General features: G+C 38.9%; 1 protein-coding gene across 3 annotated transcripts in view; it reads right to left on the bottom strand.

The window, feature by feature from the left end:
• Positions 1–23,891, bottom strand: part of Marchf1 (membrane associated ring-CH-type finger 1) — an 862,889-nt gene that overhangs the window by 510,541 nt on the left and 328,457 nt on the right. The window lies entirely within an intron of this gene.

Raw genomic sequence — 23,891 nt, 5'->3', positions numbered from 1 at the left:
AAAAATACAGAAATTTGAGTGAAGGGAATACACAAAGGCTAGCCTCTTCTGAACCAGCTGGGCCTTATTTCCATCACTTGCGAGGCAGAGGAGAAAGGAGCTCCGAGTCCTGCTTGGTATGGAACAAGAAACTGTCATAAAATTAATCCATATGAAGTTAAATTGATGTTGGTTAAGCATCTCGGTGGTTTAAGAGTCACATCCGTGTCCTGTAACTACGAAGGAAACACATCCTTACTTTAAAAGCAATTTCTAACCCCTTTATCCAGTACAGTCTTAATTAAGAGGAGGTTGGAAATTGAAGTCTATAAATCTAATAGTCTGTGACAAATACTAAAATGTAAATTATAAACTTTGTTAGGAAAAATCATATTGCAAGTGTTTACTCCAGAGAAGCTTCTCGCAACAGTCAAGGCAATTTTCCAGATAAAGTTAGACTTTAGCGCTCTCCTCTAAAATATTCATTAAGGTTGCAGGAAGGGAGATTTTTAGCTTGAATTAACGAAGTGTCTGTCTTAATCCTGTACCTCATTATGCATGTACAGTGATCCTTTGTTTACTGTGAGATTTTGGGGGAAACTAAGATTTAAATTTTAAGTTAATTTGACTTACATGGTTGAGTTACTTCAATTTGCTATCTTTTATCCTGAAATTTAGATTGCAAATTGAATTTCAGGAAAAACGTTTATATCTTAGACTAGTCGGCACACTAGACAAGAGAATGTCTGCTAAATCTTTTTATTCAAATGTTTAGAGTTAAAAATTAACACACAGCCATCAAAGCTTATAGTAAGAATTGTGATAAACTGAGACTAAGTTTTGTGACTGGAGCACAGAAAACGATGTGTTTCAACACCTCATTTTAACACTTGTCTGGCTTGGAACATCGGGACACTCACAGCTTGTGTCTGTGGTTCGTGTTCACCCAGACCGTTCTCTGGCCGAGGCTGAAACACTGTCCTACCAGAGTATGAAGACTCAGGGACACACATCTCATGTTAACAAATCGAAAAGTCAGTGAATGCTGCGGATTGCAGCTCTCCTACGGGAGTCTAGGCAGAGTGAAGGAGGAGCCATGTGCTCAGCAGCTCGGCGCTGAAATAAACAGACAGCGGCCCCATTATCAGAGATGAGTCTCTCAGCTGTCTGGTATCCTCACAAGAACACACACTACGGATTTATAAACTGAAATCTTCAGAAACTTTGGACTTTGACTATTGATGACGCTGTCCTGAAACTCTCAAAGATACCTAGGCACAGAATCATAAGGACATCTGAACGTTAGTATTGCTTCTGTGATCTGACTTCTAAGCCTCTGGTTTTGGAAACGACATAGCATTGCTCACCTCTACCTCCTGAGTGCCAGTGCGGAACTGTAGTTTAACACTCAGGACCTCAGCCTCTATCCCCAGTGCTCACTCTGAGACTTCAGCTTTGCCTATGCTCTCAGCACAGCGTAAAAAAAAAAAAAAAAAAAAAAAAAAAAAAAAAAAAAAAGACATCCTCCCTAGGGTCCTCCTTGTTGTTTAGCTTTTTTTGGTCTGTAGATTTTAGTATGTTTATCCTATATTATACGTCTAATATCCACTTATAAGTGAGTGTATACCATGTGTGTCTTTCTGCTTTTGGGATATCTCACTCAGGATGGTCTTTTCTAGTTCCATCCATTTGCCTGAAAATGTCATGGTTTCCTTGTTTTGGATTGCTGACTTTTATTCCATTATGTAAATGTACCACAATTTCTGTATTCATTCCTTGCTTGAGCTTGGTCATACAAAGCAAAATGGTCAATCCTGAAATTACAAACACACAAGCTTACATTCAGTTTGGGTCTTCCCACTTGAAATGATCTTCCTAAGAAAGTCTGTTATAGACACGCCTAACAGACTTCCCTTTTAGCTCCTTCTAGACTCAGTCAAGTTGTCATTGCATATGACATTGTATAAAGTTCCTCCAACAGGGAGTTTTGTCCTCTTAGTGGAGTGAGTGGACCCCAGTGAGCAGGAAAATTGCTAGCCCCCTGCACAGTCTATGTCTAGGTGGGATTGTAATTGAATTGACATTTCCTTGAAAATCACATAACAACTGCAGAGGTGACTTGGTTTTGCTTCTGTGTTGGAAATGCTTCTATATTTTAACTACGAAAAGGACAATAGAAGCCATGTGACAAAGAGCAGAATCTGAACCTTATTTCCTCCAGTTCAGTTCTTGTTTCCCACTTTTATTTTCCCACACTGGATTCTCTGAGAGGCAGTGCTGTAACACTGCCTTGCTAAAATAGCCCAGGAGCCTTGCTTGCCCCTTCTGTATTCCAGATGGGAGCCTAGGAAGGTGGGGGAGGTTGGTGAGTAATGTGAAGATTTTATTCACTGAGAAAGTCTTTCCTCCCAATGGTTTTGCTGGGCACCATCATTCATTCCATTTCCTCTGGTTCATGTGCTTTTGTACATGGATCTTTCCTTGACTCTTTTGGCTCAAGATATCTGCCCAGGCTGAGGTAAATAAGGCAATTATAAAATTAAAAAGAATACTTTTGAATACCAAATGTTTTAATATCAATCACATGATTTGTTTTTCTTGACTATGCTTTATATATCATAAAAAAAAACAAAAAACAAAACTCTTGGCAATACAAAACAAAGAAACAAGCCAGCAAAATTAAAATTTCTTACATAGTTTCTTACCATGTAAGAATTTTAGTTTTGTAGTTTGATTATTACCATGATCTCTTTTGAGTTAATTTTCTGTAAGGTGTGATGAATATATAAAGATTAATTTGATGGGCATTGTATATGTAATTATTCCAGCATCTTTTGTTTTAATAAAAGATATATTATCATAAAACAATTTTTTTCACAGTGAAAAAATGCCTTAGAATTTTTCTAATTAGTGTCCCTCATCCTTGACACTGACATTGCCATGTATTTTACTCTCCATATGCTATTTAAAAACCAACATATTGCTACTGTTTATTTTCAGTTAAATCCAATTAAAGCCGTGTACTTTGTTGACTGCTGGGAGTAAACTAGCACTGTGCCCCAAGGCCACTTTTCCCCTTAGAAGCCCTAGGGACTGCTTCAACGGGACTGAATGCACTTCCCTAGTTCTGCCAGCCACACTTTCAGGAATTCTCTGATCTTGCACTGCGGGACAGAATCTACTCCTTGTCCCAGACTGCTGTCACACCGCCCTGCTAAAATGTGTCTGCAGTTGTGTGTTCCTGAACACAACAAGCTTTAAACAATTTCATCTTCTATTGAAAATGACAAGTGATGATAGTTGTTTAAATATAAAACTCAAGGCAATGTTCACATTACTCTAAGATCTGGAGGTAGTAGTCATCAATCCCCTATGAAAAGTATATCAGAAATTTATAATGCTGCTTTAAAATCCACATTTCTCTTAAAATTTTATTTGTGGTAAATGTGACTCTTTAAAAATTATGTTCTTAACATTGTATTTCTTTAAGAAAACCATTTATGAAAACATCTTTTTTTTCCCCTGGGGGTTTCTATATTTTAATTTTTCTACAAATGAAAAAGAGTAGTACTTTTCAACACAAATATCCCTAAAGGAGAAAACAGAATCATTGATAGACTTCTAAAAATAGCACGAGACAAGCATGTGTGCCTGTTTCCTCATGTTTGTTCTCCGTTATTTTAATCCCTGCCTACAAGTGACTCCATTTTGAGAAGTCAGAAACAGGGTATGCAAGTGAGTGCTAGGGATGTAGGTCAGAAGTGGGGTGTGTGAGGCAGGAAGGCCATCTCCAGAAAAGAATGGGAAAAAGAAAGGGAGGGAAGGCGGGAGGAAGAAAGATGGCTGTTATGAAAAATAGTATGAATTTTCCTTGTTTTTAATATTTAAAACAAGAGTTTATGTAACTTTGTATCTTTTCTAAAACTCCCGAAGCGAACCAAGTCCAGCTGGAGAGGTGTTGGTTACCACCAAGTGTCCTGCCGTGCCAGGCTGCTCACGGCTGCACCTCGCAGGCACCAGAGCTGAGCAGAACTGTCGGATGCCTCCTTCCTTCGGAAGCGTTCAGGGTGCTCTCTGGTACCAAATTAAAAGAAAAAAATAAAAATAAAAGGAAGCAAACACCTTTTTCAAGTCTTTCTTCTGGGAAGAAGCTTTTCTCCTGCTGTCACCTGCTGAAGAAGCAACGCGGCTCTTCACTCTACGTGATTACGCTCAGTAATTTTCCCTCCACTCCCTCTTCCTTCTTCAGGGTGAGACTTGCTGTTCCTTTAAACATTTCTTGTGAGGGACTCTCCCCAGCACAAAAGAAGCATCCTAGCCCCCGGTGACATATGCGAGCGCCACCCTTTTTAATTACATGGAAGCAACTTCATGATGTGTTTACTGGGTTGCAGAATGCTATTAGGCCCTGCGTGATATGCAAGGAAGCACGAGGAAACAGCTTTGCAGAGGAGTTAAGATTGATAAGCCAGGCCCTACTCGGTGATTAGGGGATAAACTACGGCTCGTAACCTGTGCAATACAGATAGCAACTGCAACGTAATTTTCAGCATGAATGAATCAGTATGGTTTTGTAACAGAAAATTTCACTGTGAATGTCAGATTACGGTGGGGGCTGCCAGGACGAGAGGGAACAGAAGTGCTTAGAAGAAAATGAGTTAAGAAAAGAAATTCAAGACCTGAATTTCATGGGCTATTCTTTGGTTTATCAGGAAAACAACAATAACAACAAATATCGAAATGAGAGCTGACACAAACAACCTTTACAACAGCGTGGTTTTTGTTGTTATTTTCTTTTCTTTTTACCCCCTTATAAACACAGTTAATTGGGACTTTTAATAAGCCAGCTTCAAAAAATGACTTTGAAGAGTGTTCGGGGCTGGGGAGATGGTTCGCTCACTGCTTGCCATGCAAGTATGCGGTGAGGAGACCAGAGCCCCACTGCACACCTGTAAAAGCCAGCAGGTGTGGCGGCCATCGCTATCCCAGTCCTTGGAATGTCAGGTTCCCCAGTGCACTCTGGCCAGCTCAGGCAAAGAGAAATGTTGCCTCCTTAAGTGAGGTGGAAAGCAATGAAAGAAGACATTCAATGTGTACCTGGGGCTTCTCACATGCATGATCACACGGGTGTACCCACATGTATGCATATATGCATACAGCCGCACGTTTACCACACACACACCTGAAAAAATATTTAAAATACCAAGTACTATAGAAAACATTTTGAAGTTAACATACTCATGACTTATGCAAAATAATGAAATAATTCTTCAGAGCCCAAATGTTAATGTTTTGTTTTTATTGGGCGGGTCATTCTAGGGTACCTCAGCTATCATGTACAAAGTTATCAAAACAAAACTATGAAAAAAAAAGAGTAGCAATAAGCTCTTGTTGATCGCTTTAGATGCATCAAGTACCTTGTTATGATTCTAACATTTTAGTTAACTTTCACAAAATTCTGGGAAATAGGCAATACAATCATATGCTCCATAAACAAACTGTAATAAATAGATTTAACAGTAACTTGATAACTACTGTAAATTATTAAATGGACATATAATATATATTTCAATAATCATAGGAAAATTATTTTTTGAGATTATTATATAATTAAAACATTTCTCCCTTTCTTTCCTCCCTCCAAATCTTCTCATGCACCCCTACCACTCTCTTTCAAATTCATGGCTTCCTTTTTCATTATTTATTATATACATTATATTCCTATAGACAGCCTGCTCAGTCCATGTTACTTGTATGAGAAACCTATGAGTCCTCAACCCTACACACAGAACTACATGTAACTAAGAACTGATGAGAAGAGCACACTAGTTATCCAACACCAAATAGTCACTCCAGAAACATACAAACAAGTAACCTTACACAGACTGAGCAGGTTACCATATACATATATGCATGTAACAAAAATTAATGAAAAAAAGACATGAATTTGGAAAAAAACAAGAAGGAAAAATGTGGAGAAGTCTTGAGGGAGAAAAAGAAAGAAAGAAGTTATGTAATTATTTTATAATCTCAAAAGTAAAAGAAAAAAACCAGAAATGAAATAGTATGTTAAAATGAGTTAGAAAAAACAAGTGTTTTAATTTCAATTAATGATGATGAAGTACATAGAGTTTAAACAAAATGAGAGATAGTCTTACATGTTGTCATTTTCTATCCTGCAGTTGAAAAGGAGAGTTGAGAATGATACGAGCATCTGTGCTTATAATATAAACAGATAAAAATTACTCTCACTGATGAGTTGGGAAGATCAAGATAGAATTGCACAAGGTGACTGACATGTGGAGTACAGATAAGTGGGATATCAAGTGTTTCATTTATGACGCAAATCCTAAGTCCTCGAGAAGAGAATGTAGACATTCTGGTGTTAGTGTATCTCTAACTATTATTTTAAAAGAAAAGGAATACACATGGAAGTATATTTTTATTTCATCAGTCTCAACAAGTGATGTGATTCCAGACAAGTCATGAAAAATGATCAGTGAGTGGCTTAAAAACAGATAAAAAAAAAATGCTTAGCTTCTGTGACCAAAAATTATAAATTAAAACCACAGTGAGTTGTCACTGTATGATCACCAGAAAGATTACAGTTTAAAAGACTATTCATAAGAGTATTGAACAAGGGTTTTTATTTCATTGCTATAGAAATTGTACTTTGGGAAGTATTTTGGCAATGTCTAATAATGAACATACGCATTCTAAAAGACCAGTAACTTAACCGTGAAAGGTTTGACCACAGAGACAGCAGTGGAGTTTATGGTATATAACTAGATTGGGGAGCTACAACATTTCCTGATGAGTTTAATACAATACAGAATTGCAAAGTATAATTTTACAATTTGGACCTTGAATGATGGATATAGGTGGTGTGTTGAGCTGCGACAGTGAGGACCAGAGGTCGGCCAGAGAACACTTTTCGAATCTGCAGTGGTGATTTGGCATTCAGACAGGGGTGCACAACGAGCTATTTTTGTACAAAGAGCTGAGCTGTGATTGGAAGTATGGAGTTGCTGCCTAGATGATTTTTAGAGTTATCCCACTAGCTTGAGCCATTGAGGAAGCAACTGTAATTAGAAACAATGGAAGAGAATCCACTGCCTGATTATAATTACAGTAAACATCAAAATGTGACTACGCTACGACAATGAAGAAATGGATTGATAGGCAGTGCACCCAGGTGCTTCCCAACTGCATGGGGCTCTTTCCTGGCACCTACCTACACCTATCTATCTCTGTCTACAGTCTTCCTGACTCTCAGGCTCTCTATCCTACTAAATTCCTCCCTAAATCTTCCTCATTCACCCCTTTCCCTCTAACACCTGCTTTCCAGGAAACACTCAAAGTTTGCAGACCTGATTATCCTTGCAAGTTCTCTACTTTCAGACAGAGAGCAGTGTAGAGTGCTTGTGTGAGTTTCCTTCATGGAGAAAAGACCTAAGCAAGTCTTGAGATTTCCCATATGATTATATAATGATGCAATGAAAAACAAATGCATAAATATGAAAGACAACAATATTTTGTTCAGAAAACCAGACACAAGACCCATTGCTTTCTTGAGATTAAAATGCTTAATCTTCATGGTGTTTTGTCTGGAGGAAATCATCTAGAACTGTAACTTGTAAATTAATAAATAAAAGCACATTGCTTTTTCGTTTGTATGTAGGTGCCCCGTGTGTGTGTGTGTGTGTGTGTGTGTATGTGTGTGTGCATGCATGTGACTGTATGTGTTCAGATGTGTGTAAGTGCACAGAGGTGAATGTATCAACTCAAGTACCCGCAGGTGTGCAGCTGAGCACTAATGGAAGGTTCCCTCTCCTTGCTCTTGATCCATTCGTAAATGTGGGCTCTCTAAGTTGAATCCAAAGCTATGTGGAATTGCTGGCATAAACAGACGGCTTCTTAGGAGATCCTCCATCTCCTGCTTCCCAGTTCCTGAGTTACAGATGGGCTGCTATGATTTCTGGGGTCTCAATGTCTCTTGTCTTCAAACATGCTGCTGTCATGGCAAGGCTTTAAACTGCTGAGTGATCTCACCACTTTCTTATAAATTTATTATTTTATTAAATACAATTTATTCATTTTGTATCCCAACTGTAGCCCCCTCCTTGTGCCCTCCCAATCCCACTTTTCCTCCCTCTTCTTCTTCCAGGCCCCTTCCCCAGTCCACTGGTAGGGACAGTCCTCCTCCCCTTCTATCTGACCCTAGACTATCAGGAAACAGGAGCTCCACAAGGAGAGCAACAGAACCAAAATATCGGGGCACAGGAGTCTTTTCTGAGGCTGATATTCCAACCAAGGACAATGCATAGATATAACCTAGAACCCTTGCACAGATATAGCCCATGGCAGCTCAGTATCCAAGTGAGTTCCCTAGTAATGGGAACAGGGGCTGTCTCTGACATGAACTCAGTGGCTTCCTCTCCCCATTTTCTTACTGTGCAATTATAGTAGCAAAAGAATCTGCAATATAACCATGCGGTGTGAGAAGCAATGACCCTTGTTTTGGTTTTCTATATTATATTTTTGAATTTTATTTGTCTTCTCTTCCATTATAATAGCCACAATGCAGTTTCATTCTTTTGTCTGGCAAGGGAAACACACAATAAATAAGGTAAATGGAGAAAAATAGATAATGTATGTTTACTAAGGAAATCCTATGTCTTGGCTGGGGTTAGATGAACAAAGAGTTTTCACTGTTTTAAACAAAGGCAAAGAATTTTGGAGAAAGAGAAAGAGTGTGAAGCAACTGAGGTCCCAATGGGAAGGGGATGATATATTCAAAATTCAGCTGAAGATGGTTTGTTGACAGGACTATCAGCAGAAAAATGGGCAGTATCCAGAAAGTCTGCAAAGGGTGGTGAAACATCCACAGGACTATAAACAATGGGAATTCATTACTTTTCAGTATAAAGGAACAAAGTGAAGGTCCTGAACTGCAAGGCTGCTCTGTAAGGGTTGTACAGAATGGTGCAGCACTAGAATAATGCAAGTACCCAGCCATTGTCCTGCCACACTTCAAATCTCTGCAAACCATGCTTTGTTACCGAGTCCTTTTGTCAGCCACAGGGGGAAGGGAGCTGGAATAACACAATGTTGCAGTTCTCACTCTTCTAACCATCTCAGCTGTGTTCTGTCTCTGTGTAACTGATTGTGAAATGTTCAAGTGGTACATTCATCACCGGTCATATTAATAATAATTGCCATGAGCAAAGATTATAAAACATTCGTTATATTGTCAAATTATTATACCATCTATAATTCATATAATTAATAATAAATAAAACAATATAAAATGAAGGGAAAATAAAATGCAATAACAAGAAAATATAAAGCTGAAATTAAGTAAATACTTAAAGTTTAATTTAATGCATGTTTTCAACTAAGTAATAAATATCAATTACTAAAATATGTAGCATTGGAGAGAGACATGGGGCAAAAGAATACACGGACATACATGCATATGAAACTAGAGTTTAAAAACCTACTTGCCTATCAGGATGGGGATTGAGCATTTTAGTCAGGATCCTCTCTTTTGATTAGTTTCTTTAGATGTACAGATTTTAGTATGTTTATCCTATGTTATATGTCTATATTAGTGAGTATATACCATGTGTGTCTTTCTGCTTCTGGGACAGCTCACTCAGGATGATCCTTTCCAGGTCCCACCATTTACCTGTAGATTTCATGATTTCCTTATTTTTCATTGCAGAGTAATACTCCAATGTGTAGATGTACCACAATTTCTGCATCCATTCTTCAGTTGAGGGGCATCCGGGCTATTTCCAGCTTCTGGCTATTAAGAGGATGGACATCAGAAGAAGAAGAAAACAGGAAACAAGTTGGGAACCTGCCTCTGAAAGTCTCTGCCCTGCAGACTATCAAAGCAGATGCTGAGACTTATGGCCAACTGTTGGGCAGAGTGCATGGAATCTTATGTAAGAAGTGGGAAATAGTAAGATCTGGAGAGGACAGGAACCCCACAAGGAGAGCAACAGAACCAGAAATTTGAACACAGGGGTCTTCCCAGAGACTCATACTTCAACCAAGTACCATACATGGAGGTAACCTAGAACCCCTGCACAGATGTAGCCCATGGCAACTAAGTGTCCAAGTGGGTTCCATAGTAATGGGAAGAGGGACTGTCTCTGACATGAACTGATTGGCCTGCTCTTTGATCACCTCCCCCTGAGGGGGAGCAGCCTTACCAGGCCACAGAAGATGACAATGCAGCCACTCCTGATGTGATCTGATAGACTAAGATCAGAAGGAAGGAGAGGAGGACCTCCCCTATCAGTGGACTTAGGGAGGGGCATTGGTGAAAAAAGGGGAGGGAGGGTCAAACCGGTTGGGGAGGAGGAAGGGGCTTATCGTGGGATACAAAGTGAATAAAGTGTAATTAATAAAATAAAATAAAATTTAAAAAACCTATTTGCATTAATTAAAATAGCTCAGCATGAGGCAATGTTTGTTAATCCAGTGATTGGCCATATTTCACAAAATAGTAACAAAAACCACAAGCATGGTGCAGAGCTTTATTTGCAGTACGGTATTTCTTGAATCAAGAGACAACATGTATTGCTCTTGGCATGGCAATAAAGTTAAGCAGAGAGAAATTGGGATGAAATTGCATTTGCCATGTAGCAGTCAAAAACTATGAGACAAAATTAGGTGAGGAGCGCAGTGGTTCTTAATAAACACACGCAAAATACTTTCTCTATTCTATTACTAAATAAGACAGAGGCTCGTGTAATTTCAGCCAAGAAAAGTGTCTCTCACTTCCCACTCCACATACCAGTGACACCCACTCTCTGAAAGTTGAATTATCAGAAAGGGTTGTGAAGAGAAGAGACTCTGCAGTATAGGCTTTCATCTATTATTCAAGACAGGTTGACTTAATCTGCAGCTCAACACACTTGCTCTCCAACACTTACAGTCTGCATAAAGATGAAAAAAAGAAGCAGGTTCACACCTGTTCCTCATCATGGCACCATGCCACTTGACTACAGAGTTTAAGATCTATTAAGTGAGTATTTCAATAATTCTTGACATCTGATTTAAGAAAACCAAAGGCTTTCTGGGAAGTTCTGAGTAGGTAAATTTTTACCTACCAGAGTATTTAGGTACTTCTGTTCTATGTTATGAAAACCTAATAGTTTCAGAAACATCCATGTGAAACAGGATAGGAATTTATGTTTCCTTTGGAAATATACATATCTCCTTAGAAATATACATGTTTCTTTAGGAATATACATATTCCTTAATGCTCACCCATGAGGTAATAATAACATTTCAAATATACTAAGATTTTATGGATTTGGAAAATGTAAAGCTGTTTATGCATGTTGGTGCTTTGATTCATCTTCTGGCATTATGTACTGGTGAGTGATATGGAATTTCAGAGAAAATTCACATATCATAAACATCAATGTGGCTTTGTGATTGTACTAACTATGCAAATGACAATGTTTTTATGATTTTTCTTTAATACTCTGTATGTTGTTTTATTAAATACGAGAAAATAGGTTTGATGTTACAAACTTCTCTTATGTCTTCAAAGGGAAGGGATAGATTTAATTATTTTGACCTTTGCTTGCAGTTTAGAGAAGCTGTTGATAAAGAAACAGTGACCACATTCTAAATGAAATGTTTAAAAATGTATTCTGTGATTAATGATTTTATCTAACACAAATCCACAAGTCAAAGCTATGGTCGATTTTAGCAAACAACACACCTGTAATTACTGACAGTGTGCCATTTTATCAGATCATAGACAATAAATTTGGTTTGAGATCTCAGTTGTAATTATAAAACACTATTAATAGGACCGTACATAAAAATAGCCAGACCAATAAGTTTTAGGGTTTACTACATAACAAATCCACCTTGCTATTTGTCACTTAAGTGAAACAGACATTTTGGGGGAACAACAGAATGTGCAAATGAAAATTTATGTTTGGCGACAAGAATACTTAGTCCTGGAACCCGGAAACCACTGTAACTTATCAGAACGACCACACTCTTCTGACGGCACAGAAAAACCTTCTTCCTTTCACTGCTGTAGTGCGATAGCTACAATTATTTTTAGTGCACCGCTTTACTCTCAGAAATCTTTCTTTGACATATTATTCTCATCCTATAGCCTAGACGTTTTCTGTTGATAGAATTCACACCTACTTCATTCACTTCTTTGCCACAGCTACAGCCACCATAATTCTATGGACATACCTGCATATAAAAACTGGTTTTGTTTGTTTGTTTGTTTGTTTTTTTATTTCAATGCAGTTTATTCAGGAACCTTGAACAATCATCTGACCCTGGGGAAAGCCAGCCCACAGCTTAAATAGCCTCTGGGTAGCCAACCCCAGCGTGCCACGTGGGCAATGCAGATAGGTCCACATACATGGAAGCAAGCCAGATCCTCAGCCTTAGCCAAATGTGGAGTTGTTCGTGACAAAGAGCACTCACCATCGGGAAGGTGGAAGGCGGAAACCAGCTCCATCTTTAAGGCGCGGCATTACACAGCTCTCTACAGTTCCCTCTTTTTGTTTTAGACACATCAGGCAAGAGTAGAGGTCTGATCTCTGATATTAGAAATAAATTGGGACTTTGTACCGATGTTCATTCAGGTGTCATCCACCCAAAGAGCATCAGACCTGTCCAATACCTTTTTCTCAGAGGCAGGACCTGGGGCATCAACCCGCATGCAATCAGACTTGCTCTTCTCTGGGTCGAAAGCGGCTGACCCTGAGTGCAGTGCTTAGCCTCGCATCCTGAGCATAACATTTTAGCTTTTTATGGTAGCCAACCATGCTTGGGGAGACTGTCCTGCTTCAATGGCTGTAAAGGCCTGAATGATCATGGCTGCATTACACTGTTGTGAGACTCTAATCTTGCATATACACCACAGGCAAACCAAGGAGACCAACACCAGAAGGCCTGCTAATGCTCCCATGCCCACCCATTCCTTCAGATGATTCATGGCTGCAGCAATCCATGGTGATAATTCTGTGGCTAGTCCTGCGTCCAATCTGGTAGAATTTACTGTGATAATGGCCACTTTCAGCTGCTCCATCGTAGTATCGAATTCTCCAGTCCAATTACCTAAAATATAGCTCGACAATTGTTTAGACAGATTTGCAGCCCAGGAAAAATTCTCATGGTGTATGCTAGTGACACAAAGTCCAGCATACTTTCATTGACAGCCCGGTTGAGCCATTTGCCATAGGGTATCAATTTGCTCCTGCACGAGGTCAATCCTCTGATTGAACACCATCAAGCCTCCTTTTAGTTGAGCATTAATTCCTTTTTGTACATCTAAGGCACGAGCTACATTGGCTGAAAGATTATTCAGGGTCTGAGCAGTCTGCACAGTATGACTCATTGCTAATGCCACGGTGGTAGCTCCAACAGCCGCCAATGAGATGGCAGTAACAGTGGCGGCTGTAGTTCCAAGATCCCTTTTCTGTCTAAAGAGAGTCATAGCGTGTGGGGCATCAACGGGCACAGGCACCCAGCGAGGCATGCGACTAACCAGGGCATACCTAAATTCATTAGCATTCTAGCATTGGGCAAAAAAGCAAGTATCATCACCACAATTACTTGGCTCTATCTGGCTAATAATGAATAAAAATGGGGGATATAAACAAACAGGTGTGGGCTTATAGGAAATATTATGAGAAGCCTTAACCCCCTCGTTGGAACATCTTGCATCAGTTCTAGAACTAGCATTGGTGGTTGTCCGAGGTCTGAGTAGGTTCAGGAGACCATTGCCCCCAGGGGTGAGACATGCTCCATGTAAATTGACTAACTCCATGTTTTGCTCCACTTTTGAAAGTCATTTAAGGTTCTTAAATTATTTCCCCCCTTTTTTTTTAATTTTTCCTCAATTACACTTTATTCATTCTGCATCCCCCTATAAGCCCCTCCCTCCTCCCCTCCCAATCTTACCCTCCCTCCTCCCTCTGCATGCATGCCACTCCCCAAGTCCACTGATAGGGGAGGTTCTCCTCTCCTTTCTGATCTTAGACCATCATAAAAACTGTTTGTTTAGTGGACAAAAACAGTAATTACAGAGCCCTGCTTCTGCATGTCTTATAACAAAGGCCATTTTCTTGGAACATTTATACTTATTGTTGTAATTTTTTCACAAATTGCTAATAATTTAGTTGTAGTTTATAAAGTGTGGAACTCAAACAGGTAACATAAACATACCTACAAGTTCATTGAAAGTAATGATTTTATATCGTGGATAACAGTAAATATACACCTTATATACACAGATTAGAATTCTAGAGGTGGATATTTATCACCCTGTACAAAATTCAAGTCCAAGTGGACCGAAGACCTCAGTAGAACACCAGACACGCTAAATATAATAAAAGAGAAAGTGGAGAATAGCCTTGAACTCTTTGGCATGAGAGACAACATTCTGAACAAAACATTATCTTAGGCTCTAACATCAACAATTAGTAAATGGAGTCACATGAAACTAAAATGCTTCTGTAAGGCAAAGGACACTATCAATACAAACAAACAGACAAACAAACAAAAAAAATAAAAAATAAAAACCAAAACAGCAGCCTACAGATTGGAAAAAGATCGTCACCAACCTTACATCCAACAGAGAGCTAATATCCATATTATATAAAGAACTCAAAAAAGTAAATTTCAACAAACCAATAATCCAATTACAAATAGAGTACAGAGTTAAACCAAGAATTCTCAGCAGAAGAATCCCTAATGACTGAGAATCACTTAAGGAAATTTTCAACAATAGGCCATTAGGGACCTAGGGAAATATAACTGAATGCTAAATAACTGAAATAATCCTGAGATTCCACTTTACATACATCAAAGTAGCTAATACCAACAACTCAAGTGACAGCACATGCTGGTGAGGATGGGGAGAAAGAGGAACACTCCTCCATTGCTGGTAGGAGTGCAAACTTGTACATCATTTTGGATATCAATCTGGCACTATCACAGGAAATTATGAATAATTCTCCCTCAAGACCCAGCTATACCACTCCTGGGCATATACCCAAATGATGTTCCACCATACCACAAGGACATTTGCTTAACAATGTCCATAGCTGCTTTATTCGTAATAGCAAGAAACTGAAAACAACCTAGATGTTTCTCAATCAAGGAATGGATAAAGAAACTGTGGCACATTTACATAATGGAATACTATGCAGATATTAAAAATAAGGAAATCATGGTATCTGCAGGCAAATGGATAGAACTAGAAAAGATTATTTGAATGAGGTAACTGAGAACCAGAAAGACACACGTAAGTGAACATAAGCAAAGTATTACAAGATAACCACACGACAACACACAGACCCAAAGAAGCTAGATAACAAGAATGACCCAAAGGAGGTTGCTTGAATCTCACTAAGAAGGGGAAATTGAATAGGTATTGGAAGTGGATGAAGAGAGGGAACTCAGTAGGAGATGGTATGAGGATGGAAACTAGGGTGGGGGTCATACGGGTGGAGAGAGGAGACAGAGGAGAGAGGGCTGGGAGAGAGAATGGGAAATGAGGGCGGAATCTCTGAGATAAGATGGAGATCTGCTATAGTGTAGGCTCCTGGGAGGATATTAGTATGACTCTAGCTGAGACTCCTAATAGAGGGGGACATGGAGATTCAAGTAGCCACCTAGCCAGGCAGGACTTCTAGTGGTAGGAAGAAAACACCAACCAACCTATAAAATCTTCAATTCAAAATGTACCCTGCCCACAAGAAATGCAGGGATAAAGAGGGGGCAGAGATTGAAGGAGTGTCCAACCATTGACTGTCCCAACCTGAGACCCACTTCATGGAGAGAGTCAACCCTGACACTATTAACAATACTCTGCTATGCTTGCAAACATGTGCAATGCCTCGCCTAACTGTTCTCTGAGCGGTTCTGCCCAGAAGATGATAGAAACAGATGCTGAGGCTCACAGCCAAACATACGGTAGTGCTCAGAGAGTGATGTGGAAGTGTTTGGGGAAGGATGGAAGGACCCAGAGGGGACAAGAAATTCACAAGAAGACCAACAGAGTCAACAAACCATGGACCATGAGGGCTCACAGAGACTGAAGCACCAACTAAAGAGCATGTGTGGACTGGACTGAAACCCCCTAAACATATGTAACTGATGGGCAGTTTGATCTTCATGTGGGTCCTCTAGCAAGTGGAGTGGGAACTGTCTCTGACACCAACTCTGTGTCCTGCTTATGGATCACTTCCTCTTAGAGAAGGCTACCTTGTCTGGTCTCAGTGGAAGATGATGCTCTCAGCCTTGGTGGAACTTGATGTGCTGGAGTGGGCTGGTGGGGTTAAGAGGTGGGAAAAAGGGAAAAGGTTTGGAGGGTGAAACCCAGAGAAGGAAGGGGGCTGTGTTCTGGATGTAAAGTGAATAAATAAATAACCTTATTGAAAAAAAAAGTCTGTCCATAAGGAGGGTGACTGTGTTTACTACTGACTGTATTGTTTGCCCTCAAAGGCTGATTATCCTGGGACAGGATCCTAGAATGAGACCATGCTATTCATCACAACTAAATCTGTACATATGAATCAAGTGGAGAGTTGCAACCCACATAAAGTTCATTATCCAGGAAAGGATAGGTCAAACTCCAAGGAAATGGATGCTAGGTATTGGGAAGTATGCCAGGAGATCTCTCTGATCATTTCCTGTTTTTTGCCTCCTCAAATCATCCTATTACTATATTTTTCATAATATTTCCTTCTCCCAATCCAGACAGAGCTGCCATAGAGTTACTAGGAGTGAGATGGGAGAGGACCTGAAGTTCTGGTGCTCTGTCAGGCAAGAAAACAAAACCTTCCTGTCAAGAAATACTCATTACAATCAAGGAAATAAGAGCAAGCACAATTGTTTCTAAGCATCTGGTGAGGTGATAGAAATGATGTAGCTAGGGTATATCAAAATTATAGACTTTAACACTAAAAAATTTATATTGCTCTATAGCAAATATAGATAAGGTATTACTAAAATCTCAGAGCCAAGGCAGCAAATTAAGCAAAAAAACAAACAGCATAGAGACTCACTGAAATTCCTAAATTTGCTCCTTTTATTTAAAATTAACGTTGTTTTAACAAAATTTAATATTAGAAAATGTTGTTTTAATTAATTTAATTTCTATTCTTATTTATCACTTAATGCAGTATGACGCATAGACAAGAATTTTGAATCAGTGAAGAAGAAGTAATATATGCAGTCTTATAGAGATAAAAAGGAAGAGTCATGAGTTATCTGTCCTGTTCCTGCATTTCTCTACTCACATATTGTTTCAAGAAAAAATAAGACAAATGAGTTTAAGTATAAAAAACTGAGACATACGCCCGGGATCTGTGAATACCATGTCATTTTGCACTATTTAGCCAAAAATCAGGCTGCCCTCGTTTCATGGATATAGTCAGAAGACAGCCATCTTCAGTCTCAAGCAAAAGGACTTTGTCATTCACTGCAATAAGAGTAGGGTGAGTGTGACTGTTTTCCAGTACTAGTCCTCAGGCTTGCAGTGTCCACCCACAGCTTGACGCCAAAGGGCAAGAGAGCTACATCTATAAGACAGGACTCTTCCTAATGTCTGGTAATGGCCTGGGCACCAAAGGACACATAATTTCTGGACAACCAGAAATCTACCTTCTACCCAGATTAAAACATTATTTCCATTTGCCTTTCTGGTCACTCTACAAATATTGCTAAGCAAATAGTCCAGAGAACAAGCTGTGACTACTTCGTTGTATAAGTTATACAAAAAAAAAAAACAAAAAAAAAAAACAGCAAAAGGCTCTTGAGGAATGCATGTGTGTTTTCTGTCACATAGTAGGTGATACTTCATTTAATAAAGGGAAGGCATTTGATCAATTTATAAATATTATTTTTAGAATTACTTGATATTAAATATTCATATATTATAATGTCAAATGTGAATGCAACTATTATAATCCTTCCTTCTAAAATCAATCAATAAACACTTAAATGTGGCTTTCACATATATTAAGAATTAGAGCTTATTATCTGTCCTGTAATAAGTTCATAACTCAATATAAAAATCTTATTAAAACCACAGCGCACTGGACCTAAAATATGCAAGTGAATGCAACTCAGCACACTCTTATATGACAAATGAGTTGAATTATATGTTAGTGACCCAATTGAGTATAACAGAGTGGTAAAGACAAGCTCAGTTATTTAAAAATGCAAACAAAAACTTCCTTGGGAGAAGATATGACTCTAGACTTCTTAAAGGCAAAGGACTATCCTGATAGAGAAGAAGGAAATGCAGATTAAAGACACATTATTATTTTTATTTTTTATATTTTGTTTTTTCAAGACAGGGTTTCTCTCTGTAGCCGCAGCTCTCCTGGACTAGCTTTGTAGACCAGACTGGACTCTAACTCAAAGAGAGTTGACTGCTTCTGCCTCCCTGAGTGCTGGGATTACAGGCATAACCCCCCTCCTGGCTAGATTAATTATTTTTTATAAATAGATGAAAATGAAGTTAGTGTTTGAAGTACCAAACCCCTAATCATGTCAAATATATTAATATTGTTTTAAGAAAATATAAACACTTAGAATTGTTATTAAATTTAAGTAAATACATTTAAAATAAAAGAAATTTGTTTAAGAGTGTATAAAAAATTCTACCATGGATTTTATCATTCTATTTCTAAAACTAGTGATGCCCATCTAAGTTAATTGTCATCTCAGAGAATTGCTCTACACATTAACAGGTATCAAGGCCACAGGGAAGTCACTCCTCTAAAATCATGGAGTCAAGAAATACCAATGTAGTTTTTCACAGACCTTGAAAGAACAATTCTAAACATCATATGGAAAAACAAAAAAACTGAGACTAGCCAAACAATCTTGTACAATTATAGAACTTCTGGAGTTTTCTCCATACCTGACCTCAGGCTGTGCTACAGAGCAATAGCAATAATAATAATAATAATAATAAAAACTGTGTGGCAGAAAAATAGGCTGGTTGATCAGTGGAATAAAATCAAATACCCAGAAATAAACCCCCACACCTATGCACACCTGATTTGTGATAAAGGAGTCAACATCTTCAACAAATGGTGCTGGTCTAACTGGATGTCGGTATGTAGAAAATGCAAATAGATCCATATTTATCACCCTGCACAAAAGTAAAATTCAAGTGGATCAAAGACCTCAACAGAAAAGTCTGATAGAGGAGAAAGTGGGTAAGGGCCTTGAACTCACTGTCATGGGAGACAACTTCCTGAACAGAGCACCAACAGCTCAGGCTCTGAGAGCTACAATTACTGAATAGGATCTCTTGAAACTGAAAAGTTTCTGTAAAGCAAAGGACACTATCAAGAGAATGAAATGGCAGTCTACAGGTTGGGAAAAGTCCCTCACCAATCCTTTATCTGACAAAGGGCTAATATCCAGAATATATAAAGAACTCATGAAATTAAACACCAACAAACCAAATAATCCAATTAAAAAAATGGGATACAGAGCTAAGCAGAAAGTTCTCAACAGAGGAATATCAAATGGCAGAGAAACACTTAAAGAAATGCTCACTGTCCTTAGTCATAGGGAAAGTGCAAATCAAAAGGACTATCATTGCACCTTACACTTGTCAGGATGGCCAAGATCCAAAACTCAGGTGAGAATATATATGCTGACAAGGGTGTGGAGAAAGGGGAACACTACTCCATTGTTGGCGGGAGTGCTAAACTGAACAACCACTTTGGATATCAAACTGCTGTTTTCTCAGAAAACTGGGAATAATGCCACCTCAAGACCCAGCTATACCTCTCCTGAGCATATATCCAAAAGATTCTCCACTACACATTTGCTCATCCACATGCATAGCAGCTTTATTCACAAGAGCCAAAATATAGAAACAACTTTAGATGTCCCTCGATTGAAGAATAGGTAAAGAAACTATGGAACATTTACATAGTGGAATAGTACTCAGCCATTAAATACAAGGAAATCATGAAATTTGTAGGCAAATGGATGGAACTAGAAAAGAGTGAGGTAACACAGAACCAGAAAGACACACAAGGTATATACATATTTATACACAGATTTTCGTCATGTAATATAGGATAGACATACTACAATGCACAGACTCCAAGAAGGTAAGTCCAATGGACATCTTAGGCTTCATGTCAGCCCGCTAGTTAGGGGTGATGGGGGTATCTCTGACACAGACTATGTTGCCTGCTTTCTGATCGCTTCCCCCTGACGGGGAGGAAGAGGAACTCAATCTTTCTGACTACTATGAACTTATCACTGCACTGTGTGATAAATTAAATTAAACTGGTAAAAATATTGCCTAAATTTCTGTAAATTTTCAGAAACTGAAGAATTATCAAATATGATTAAAAGGATTACATTATCATGTAATCTTTCGCACAGATTTGTTATGCACAAATACCCTCGCAGAGACAAATGTGTGAGACATTCCATGTTTATTTCCATAGATTCTTTGTATGTTTTCACAAATTAACACACAGTGAAGTCTTAATAGTATGTGTCATTGTCTGAACATCTTTCCTAAGCTCCGGATTTCCATTTTCAAGTGCTACTCAACATTTTCGTTTGGATGTCTAATACTAAATATGTCAAGCGTTATGTGTTCAAGGATAATGAGATAAAAGCCAGTATGCCCAGGTGTTTCCTCTTGTTGTGTTCTCTGACTCCACTAACAGCCTTGCTTCCACTGGCACACCTTATCAAAGTTATCAGAGGTAGCATTCATTTTTCTTCAGTATTGAATCAACTCTCTGAAACTTTATCATCACAATACATCAGACAGCACAGCTACTATTGCAGGGCTCTGATTATGTCACCATGACCTCTCTTGTACACTCACAGAATGGCTTTCTAACTTCTTTCTACTCATCACCAAAAACCATCAGGCAGCATCACCAACATCTGGGGCATTGTTGGGCATGCGGTGCCTAGTGAACAGTGAAAAGCAGGCCAGATTTGCATCTTCATTGGACTGATATTGATGAGACCTTCAGCAAATTACATTTAATTGCTGTTTTAACCCACCTTTCCCTTGCTTGGATATTGCTACATTACAATCTGAGTCATTCTTTGGAGAGATGACCTCAATACTACTCGCCACTGGAGGACAATTTGCCACCACACTTCACATGCTTTTAAGATGTTTAATCCCTTTAACCTACTAACTCGGCTCCTTAAATTTCCATCTTATACATGATATTCATCTCAATGGTATGTATAAAATTATGGAAATTTATGTATGGAAACAGATTCAATGTCTGTTAGCTGAAATTTGATCCACCGTCATGATGTAATAACGTTTAGCTGGTGATGTGAATATTATTTACAAAATGTGTAACAAACCTGAGAGATGCACTTGACACACTGTTTAAGAATGAAGAATGGTTTGGAAAGCAGTGTAATTAATAAACTGCTTAAATGTGTCCCATAAGCTCATCTAGTAGAAAAGCCAGAATGCCAGCAATTTTTTTTTACTGACGAGAGAGGCTTCCATGATCTTATTTGTGTATTTCTGTATTTCCTAAATTTGTATTCGTTTTTAAAATACTTAATTATATGTGTTTGAATATTTTCCATGAGTGTAAGTGCATGTAATTCTTGAAAAAGCCAAAGAAATATGTAGGCTCCCCTGTACCTGATATTATAGACACTCTCGTGCTTCTGTGAGGAAGCTGGGATCAGAACTGGGTAGGGACTGCGCCATGACCTGGATACACTAGTAATCACTGAGTTATCTCTGAATCCCCCTGAATCAACAACTTTGTGATGTTGCTTTGGGTTAGTTCTTTTTTTTTTTTGTTCTTGGGTTTTGTTGTTGTTATTGTTTTTGTTTTGTTTTGTTGTAATTTTATTAAGGATTTAAGTATTCTTTTTTAAAAATTTATTTATTTTTTTAAATTCTATATTAATTACAGTTTATTCACTTTGTATCCCACCTGTAGCCCCCTCCCTCCTCCCCTCCCAACCCCACCTTCCATCCCTCATCTCCTTCTATGCTTCTCTCCAAGTCTACAGAAAAGGGAGGTCCTCCTCCCCTTTCATTTGATCCTAGCTTATCCAATCTCATCTGAACTGGCTGCATTGTCCTTCTCTGTGTCCTGGCAAGGCTGCTCCCCCATCCAGGGGAGGCAGTCAAAGAGCTAGCCACTGAGTTCATGTCAGATTCAGTCCCTGGTCCCCTTACTAGAGTACCCACTTGGATAATAAGCTCCATGGGCTACATCTGAGCAGGGGTTCTAGGATATCTCCATGAATGGTCATTGGTTAGAGTATCAGTCTCAGAAAAGACCCCTGTGCCCAGATATATTGGTTCTGCTGCTATTCTTCTGGAGCTCCTGTCCTCTTTAGGTCTTTTTATCTCCCACTTTCTTCCTAAGATTCCCTGCACTCTACCCAAAGTTTGTTTATGAGTCTCATCTGCTTTTATTCAAAGGCCCTCCATGCAAGGCTCCTGTCCTGTTTCCTGTTTTCTCCTTCTTCCATAGTCTGTCCCATTTGCCTTTCTGAGTGAGGATTGATCATCTTACCCAGGGTCCTCCTTCTAGCTCAGTGTTCAGATTTTTCTAAGTTTATCCTATATTATATGTCTAGTATCCACTTAGAAATGAGTATATACTGTGTGTGTCTTTCTGTTTCGGGGATACCTCACTCAGGGTGATCTTTTCTAGGTCCCACCATTTGCCTGCAAATTTCATGATTTCCTTGTTTTTAATTGCTGAATAGTATTTCATTGTGTAAATGTACCACAATTTCTGTATCCATTTTTCAGTTGAGGGATATCTGGGTTGTTTCCAGGTTCTGGCTATTATGAATAAAGCTGCTACAAACATGGCTGAGTAAATGTCCTTGTTGTATACTTGAGCATATTTTGATATATGCCTAAAAGTGGTATAGCTGGATTTTGAGGAAGCCCTATTCCCAATTGTCTGAGAAAGTGCCACGTTGATTTCCAAAGTGGTTGTACAAGTTTACATTCCCACCAGCAATGGAGGAAGGTTCCCCTTTCTTCACAACCTCTCCAGCATGTGTTGTCACTTGAGTTTTTGATCTTAGTCATTCGGATGGGTGTAAAGTGAAATCTCAGGTTCGTTTTGATTTGCATCTCCCTGATGGCTAAGGACATTGATCATTTCTTTAAGTGTTTCTCTGCCATTTGATATTCCTCAACCAAGAATTCCGAGGTTGACCTGTATCCTATTGGTCTCTGTTGAGGGTTTGTCCCCTTTCTACCTGGAAGCCTCGTTGTTGTTGTTTTGGGTTCAGCTGCCACTCCACTCACCAATTTCAGAGTTTCAGGTCCACTGTCCCTCAAATACCGTGTGTGCTAGTCGCTGCCATCTTGGATCACCTTGTTCTTGTTTTGTGAAACAGGTTTTCTCTGTGGAACAGTCCTGGGTGTCCTGGAACTTACTCTGTGAACCAGGCTGACCTCAGACTTAGGGAGATCTACCTGTCTCTGCCACCTGAGAGTTAGGATTAAAGGCGTATGCCGCCACCTTCCAATGGCAGGTTTTTTTATACTAGCTAGTGTTTTGCATAAGAACATGCCAAATAGACTAGAATGTCCCAAAAACTGCTATGAAAATTATCAATATTTTCCATTTGAGCACTTCTCTACAGCTCACAAAGGTTAGGTACCGTTCAGGAGAAACATGACTGAAAAGCAGGGGAAACAGCGTGGGGCTCTGGACAAATTCTATAGTCCTGATGCCCAACTGTCATATGACTATGAAATGTTCCCAGAGAAAGAGAGAAGATCCTTCTAACACATGAGGAATTTAGAGAGAATTATTTTAATAATTAAAATACAGGACAATTTTACCATAACATAGATAAAAGAATATCTTTACTTTTTCACACAT

Source organism: Meriones unguiculatus, chromosome 4, assembly GCF_030254825.1.
Source record: "Meriones unguiculatus strain TT.TT164.6M chromosome 4, Bangor_MerUng_6.1, whole genome shotgun sequence".
In the NCBI taxonomy this organism is placed as follows: Eukaryota; Metazoa; Chordata; class Mammalia; order Rodentia; family Muridae; genus Meriones; species Meriones unguiculatus.
Note: the sequence above shows the minus strand (reverse complement) of the source record. Positions and strands in the feature narration are given on the sequence as shown.